The sequence below is a fragment of the Belonocnema kinseyi genome, chromosome 6, assembly GCF_010883055.1.
Source record: "Belonocnema kinseyi isolate 2016_QV_RU_SX_M_011 chromosome 6, B_treatae_v1, whole genome shotgun sequence".
In the NCBI taxonomy this organism is placed as follows: Eukaryota; Metazoa; Arthropoda; class Insecta; order Hymenoptera; family Cynipidae; genus Belonocnema; species Belonocnema kinseyi.
The window spans coordinates 50,973,887-50,981,894 of NC_046662.1; the positions used below are offsets into that span (position 1 = coordinate 50,973,887).

The window sequence follows — 8,008 nt, forward strand, 5'->3', positions numbered from 1 at the left end:
ACTACCATAAAGGACCTTGAAGATGACAAGCTTTAGAACATAGATCAAATACTCAATTTCTTTCGTTAGAAATAAGGATAAATTGATTGTTACGTCGTAACACCCATTAAAATTTTTGTTTCTTTAAACAGTGCCATTTTATTAATTTTTAATTTGCACTGTAACTGAAAACAGGGCTTTGGTGTCTCGGTCGTTGCGCGTCATCTAAATATTATCCAATTAAATTGTGCGATAATGTTTTAGAAAAAAAAATCTATAAAGAATAGGCCGGTAATTTTTACTAATTTTTTATTGTTGAATTTTAAAAGATACTTTTTTATTTTAATTTTAAATTTTGTACCTTAGAATCGGGATGAAGTTGCCGAAGGTGTAAATTTTCAAAGAACCCTATGTGATTTTCGGGATGCCAATCCTGAGTGTAGATAACTTTTTTCCAATTTCCCTTTTTTATTAGATGATTAATTGGTTGCACTACCTCGGCTCCATCTTCCCCCTGGCCACAATTTCGAAGAGCTAATGTCCCATCTATAAAATCATTCTGAACATCTATGACCAGAAGAACACTTACTGGATTTAAAATTACTTGAATCCAATCATTGTAACATCTGTAAATAAAAAAAAATCATTTTTATCTATTTGTTGGACAAATTTGAATTTCAAAATACCGACTTCACAGAGGTGATTTTTCAAGAAAATAGGGGACTAATTGGTGAATACAATTAAAACATTATATATCAAGCTAAATGAAAATTAATTAATTAATCAAATAATAAATTAATTCTAAAATTGCTAAGATTTTAAGTCTAAAAATATTGTGCATTTTCAACAAGATTTCTGTTCTAACAATTTAATTTTCAACAAAAAACACAATTTAAAACAAGAATATTAATTTTATACTATAAAAGATTAATTTACAATAGCACATGGATTTTTAACCAAATAGTGGAATATTTATCTAAAAAATATCCATTTTCAACTAAACCTGGAAGACTCAGATTTTTAGTTGAAAAAAATTAATTTTCAACTAAAGAAAAAAGGAATTTTTAACAAAATAGTTTAATTTTCAACCAAAGAGATGAATTCCTAATGAAAAATGTAATAATTTAATTTTAAACCCAGAAAGGCGAATTTTCAAGACAATAGTTGAGTTTTCCACAAAACGATTTAAGATTCAACCTGAAAATTTGAATGAAAAAAAAATTCATTTTTCACCAAATGATTCAATTTTCGACATGAAAATATAAATTTGATTTTGAGTTAAAAAAAAGAGTTAATTTTTAACCAAATACTAAAGGCTTATACCAAAGGCTTCTACCAAAATAGTTTGATTTTCAATCCGAAAAGACTTATTATCAAACATATAACATTCATTTCTTATTTTCAACTAACTAGTTAGATAGATAGATAAACGTTTATTTTTGGGCCTCCTGGCCTTAAAAAATTGAGTTGCTTACACTTCCATTTTTTACAGAATTTTCTTACAACTACTTTTTACAAAGTACCATCCATCCACACCTTATAACTAATCCGCTCGATCCTATGGCCTAACCTTCCTCGCTGCGCCTCGCCTCGCACGCATTTCGCTCTTTTGTCGCTATGCCTCGCATTACCAGCCTCTGTCTCCGCGGCTAACACCTAATACTTAACTACTATTTACAATATTTACGTTTTTCTTACATCTACTTCCTCTCCTATTTACAATCTTTCCTTCTCCATTCCTCCTTCTCCTTCCTTCTCTTCTTCTCTGTCTTACCCAACACCCCCTCCACCCATGCTACTGCCCTTTTGTCACCCCTTTCATGCAACAATACTTACATGTTTATCCCCCTCCTTTCCACCTCTTCACATTCCTCCAGCCAATGCTCCAATTTTGCCCCCCCCCCCCCCTTCTCGCACGATTCACATATTCTCTTCTCTCTAGAAAGCCAGAACCTATTATACTTCTCCATGCATCCGCACCTCTTTCTCGCTATAAGTTCCTGACTTCTTTGCTCTCCTTTCTTACACAAATATTGCGCTCTCTCCCTTGGCATAATCCACACATAGTTTCCGTTATACCTTGACTCTCTTATTCTCTCCTCTCCTTCTGCCCTCTCTTTCTCCATGCCATTCTTTTGAACCAACTCATATACCTTCCTTCCTTTCTCGTACCACCACTCCGTAAAATAAGACACTCATCACTAGCGAGTCAAACAATTTCATTCTCCTTTCAAAATCATCTGCCAACAATTTCTTCCCCAGCCCCCACACCTGCCTCATCACCACATTTGCCCTTCTCACTCTCTCTTTTATATGACCATCCACTCCCCCATTTCTTCGAAATAGGAAGCCCAGGTACACAAACTCTTTCACCTCCTGCACCACTTTTCCCTTCCACTTCCACTCCCCTCCCCATCACTCCCACCTCCTTTCCTGAACACCATGACTCTTACCCAAACTCCTCCTACCACTCCGGCCGCTCTATATCCGTGATCAAAATTGCAAAAAGCGTAGGGCTAAGCGGGCACCCTTGCCTCAAGCCCCTATCCATCCAGAATCCCTCAGAGATTCCCTCCCCTCCTCTCACTCTATCTTTCGTCTCCTTATATACCTCCCTTACCCACTCGATCAGGCCCCTCTTCACTCCCCTCTCCTCCATTGCCTCCCACAACCTCCCCCTATCCACTGACGGGAACGCGCTCTTTAGATCTACAAAAAACGCGTACACTTTGGCACCCTTTTTGGTTAATTTTCTATTCACCACGTGTTGCAAAACGTAAATATTGTTAATAGTGCTTCTTCTCTCTCTAAAGCGCGCCTGCGTCTCCGGCAATATTCCTTTCCCCTCAACATCTTTTCGCAGCCTATCTGCTAACACCATCGCGTATATTTTGTACGCAGTATTCATGAGCGTAATTCTTCTATAATTTTCCTGCCTCTCCCTATCCCCTCAAATAACTAGTTTCTCTACCTTTTTGGGTAAAAAAGCGATTTTTTATGGAGACAGGTTTATTTATTTTGTTACCAATGTTTTAACATTGAATTGCTACACATTTCAAGAAGCTATGATAACTTTTTCGTGGTGAAAGAGTCATAAATAAGCGTATTACAGCCAATCTACGAGTGCTAAAAAAAAAGTTTTGCAGCGTGTAAAAATGCTCAAGTCTGGCTGATCTGAAATATAAAAAACCAACAGCATTCGTTAGTAGATAGTTTTTTTTACTGGGATTGAACGAAACCAAATGGAAAAATATTTATTTTTCACAAAATAGCGGTCTTTTCAAGTTAAAAGGCAATTTTTCGCTAAAAAAAGCGCTCCTCTTTTGACCATAACAAAACTAAAGTAAATAAATGAAATGTGAGATATCTTACTCACCGACTTTGAAAACCTTGTTTCGAGAAAAGCGCGTTTAATTTCCAAAAGTTGAAATGGTATATATCAAATAATGCTCCGAAATGTATAAAATTTTTAGAGAATACTTTTGAAACGTTATAATCATAGAAAATGTAATAAATTAAATAAATTAATAATTCGAATTTATAAATTAATTAAATGCAAAAATTAAACAATAAGCCCCTTCACTTTAAACGGTAGATCTCGGTAAATAATGCTCAAATCCTTATGAAATTTTCAGAGAATACATTTGAAATGTTATAATTATAGAAAATGTAATAATAAAATCGTTGTTTCAAAACCCAAAAAGGTAGGGACCTCTGCAGAAATTAACACAAACACAGCAATTCGACGTATACACGGATCGATGCTCACGCTCGAAGCCCCTTCACTTTAAATGTTATACTTTGGTAGATACTGCTCAGATCTTTATGAAATTTTCAGAGAATACATTTGAATTATTACACTTTTAGAAAATGTAATAAAAAAATTGATTTTTTGAAACCAAAAAGGTAGGGGTCCTTTTACAAAAAATTATTTTCATGAAAACAGTCGAATATATACTAAAAAAAAAGAAAAGAAAACGAATTCTCATCCTAAAAGTGTGTTTGACATTTTGTCAACCAAATAGTAAAAGTTTCTACCAAAATAGATTAATTTTCAATCCAAAAATATGAATTTTCAACCAAATAACAATCACTTGTAATGTTTAACTACATAGTTGAATTTTCAATCCAAAAAAACGAACCTTCAAGAAAACAGTCGACTTAAAAAAACGATTTTTCTGCAAGAAAAATGAAATTTTAACGAAATAGTTTTTTAATAAAAAAAATTAAATTTAAACCAGATAGTAGAAGTTTTTACCAAAGTAGTTGAATTTCCAGTCTAAAAAGATGTATTTTCAACCAAATAAAAATAATTTTCAATTTTTAGTCAAAAAGTTGAATTTTCGACCCGAAAAAATGAACTTTTAATAAAATATTCGAATGCTTAACACTCCAAAAAACCGCATTTTCTATAAAACAAATGAATTTTTTACCCGCAAATTTTGCGTTTCTACATAACAGTTTATTTTGAATAAAAAGTAGAAGTTTACACCATGATAGTTGAATTTCAATAACAAAAGCATGAATCTTTAACGAAATAGTAAAATTTTCGCACTAAAATGTGAATTTTCAACAAAATAGCCGAATATTTAACCCCAAAAATAATTTTTCTACCAAAAAATTTTAATTTTTCATACGAAAATTTGAGTTTTTAATAAAAAAAAATTAAATTTTAACCAGATAGTAGAAGTTTTTACCAAAGTAGTTGAATTTCCAGTCTAAAAAGATGAATTTTCAACGAAAAAAAAAAACATTTTTACCCAAAAAGTTGAATTTTCGACAAAAAGATATTAATTTTCAACAAAATAGTCGAAGAGTCGCAGAAAAAAAAATTAAATTTTTCACAAAACAATTAATTCTTCAACCCGAAAATTTTATTCTTCAACGAAAAATTTGATTTTTATTCAAATAGCAGAAGTTTCAACAAAAATTGATGAGTTTTCTCAGGGCAATTAAATATTCAATTACCAAAAATAAATTTTGAACTAAACACCATGAATTTTCAATAAAAAAAGTATGGATTATCTATCCAAAGAGACGAACGTTTAACAAGGCAGTTAAATTTTCCACCAAAACAGAAAAATTTGTAACAAATTAGTTGAAGTTTCAACAAAATAATTAAATTTCCAACAACAAAATTAAATTTTTAACCAAAAATATTACATTTCTACCGAAAATACGAAGGTTCAAATAAAACATTTGAATTCCCTACAACAAAAATGGACTTTTTAACAAAATAGTGGAATCTTCAAGAAAATAATAAAAAGTTTAATTAAAATATTACCTACAAAGATGCATTCTATATCAAAAATATAATAGCTGATTTTACAAACATTAATAGTGGAATATTTTATTGGGTTATATTAAGTCAGTTCGCATTTCTTGAGCGAAAAAAAAGAAAAAAGGGAAAATTGTTTGAAAACTGGAAAAAAAAGGAATTTTCAAAACAAACACAAAATAGAGAAACGTGAGAATTGGGGAAAGAGCTTGAAGTCGGGAAAATATAAAAAACTCATTTGAATATTCTCAGAATTGCACATTTTTTTATAAATAAAAAAATAAAAAAATAAGGAAATTTAAACTTGAGAACTACAGCTGAAAATATTTTTGTAAATTACAAATGAATTTCATTTGAACGTAAATTCTTCAATAATAAAAAAAATTTGGGATTTCGAACCATCAGCCAGACATAATTAAACAGTGATATATAATAAAATAATTTTTAAGAAGATTAATTGTTTATCAAAACGACAAAATCTCAACAAAATTCATGAATTTTAAACAAACTAGCTAAATTTTTAACCGAAGAAATTTATTTCCAACTAATATAACAAATATGGAACCAAAAAAAAAAATCAATTATTAAAATAAAAAAATATCTTTTCAAACAAAAATAAAACAGTTATATTTAAACTTAAAAAGTGATTTTCGAACATAAAGAAATGAATTTTCAACAAAATAGTTTAGTTTCCAACCAAATACGGAGAAGTTAGATTTTCGGTAAAAAAACTGTCAAAAAAATAGTAACTTTCACCAAAATATTTATATGTATAAGCAATGAAATTAATTTTTAACAATAATGATGAATCTTCAATAAAAAAGAATGAATTTTGAACCACATAGTGAAATTTTTCACCAAAAATGGAATAGATAAAAGATTAATTTTCGCCAAATTAAAAACGAATTGTCAAGAAAAAAAAGGTTTTTTAATTAAAACGATAACCGCAAAAATATTATTATTTTAATTAGTCCACTTTCAACCAAAATATTAATAGTTCTTATTTCGACAAAAAATTTATTTGAATCCAAAAAAAGTTGAATTCCACTTTAGAACGAAGTTTTAACAAAATAAACGAATATTCAAAAAAATACATGAGTGCTCAACAAAATAGTTGCATTTTTTAGCGAAGAAATGAATTTTTAACTGAAATGAGGAATCTAAAAAAACATAAATTTTAAACTAACAAAGATACTTTTAAACCAAAAATGAAACAATTACATTTACAGTCAAAAAATGATTTTTTAACCATAAAAAAATTAATTTTCTACAAAATAGTAAAATTGCCAAGCAAATAAATGAATTCTCAATCAAAAAGATTATTTTTTATCAAGAATATTAATATTATATCCCAAAAGACGAAGTATCAACAAAATGAATGAATTTTCTACCGAATAGTTGAACTATCAACTAAAAAGGATACATTTTCAACCAAAGAAGGAAAAGTTAAATTTTCGGTAAAAAAATTTTTTTCAACCAAACAAAAAAATAATTTTTAACAAAATTATTATATTTTTAACCAAAGAAATGAATTTTTAACAATAATGATGAACAATAGAATTATTATAATATTATTATAGGCGTTCTGATAGAATTATTAAATAAATTATGAATTTTCACAAAAAAAAGGTTTTGAATTAAATTGTTGAATTAGCAGCCACAAAATAGAAATTTTAATCAAATAATTCCACTTTCAACAAAAATATTAATATATGGTTCATATTTCGACCAAAAAAAATTAACTTGAATCCAAAAACAGTTGAATTCAACCAAAGAAAGCGGATTTTGAACAAGATAATTGAAACATCCTGCATATAAAATTCTTTTTCACTGCAAGCAGTTGCCTTTTAATCAAAAAAGATTGTAAAAATTACGACAATAGATGCAGTTTCAATCAAATGGACAAATTTTCAACCAAAGAAGATTTTTCAATCAATAAAGAAAAAAATTTCATCACAAATTTTGAATTTGTATACTAAAAAGACGCATTTCCTACAAAAGAATTGAATTTTACACCCGAAAATATGCATTTTTAACAAAAAAGTTCATATTTGACCAAAAAGTCTATACAATTTTGAGATACATAATAATAATGGAAAAAAAAACGATTTTTTTTTAAATAAGTGTTAACATTTATAAACTAGGGCATAGAATTTCTAAAATACTATTAATTGATGATATTAAAAGATAATAATTTTTTTCAATAAATACAAATTATTTTAAAAATTAAATTTTTTACATATAAATTTAAATTTATACAATTTTATGTTCTTTTCAATTTATAAATAAATTTTGCTTCATAATTCAAACATTTAATATACGAAAAAAAGTATAAAACACAAAAGGAAATGCCACTGATTTGAGAAATTAAAAGATAATAATTTTTTGAAACAAATAAAAATTATCTTAAAAATTAGCAGTGTGTTAAAAATCTAAAAATTAGGAAAAAGTAGTAGAACTTATTTAAAAAAAAAAGCAGACACAAAACGTTTCCTAACCTTTTTCTTATCTAAAGTTCTATTTTATATTCTCTTATATTTTTCTTTATATTCATAAATCAGGTCAAGATATTCATAAAATACCATTAATTAAATTTAGTCTAAAATTTTGATAACTGTTGAAAAAAGTAGTGAAAAAACTTTTTTTGGTCTTTTTCCTTTAAAAAGTTTGATTTAAGCAAAAATAAATTATTTAAACAATAAGCATCAAATCAAAATACAAAAATACACTCTCCAAATTTATTGGATAGAT

General features: G+C 28.3%; 1 protein-coding gene across 1 annotated transcript in view; it reads left to right on the top strand.

Annotated features, from left to right (window-relative positions):
• LOC117175378 overlaps positions 1-8,008 on the top strand; it is a 22,273-nt gene that overhangs the window by 1,222 nt on the left and 13,043 nt on the right. The gene's annotated exons all lie outside the window — the stretch shown is intronic.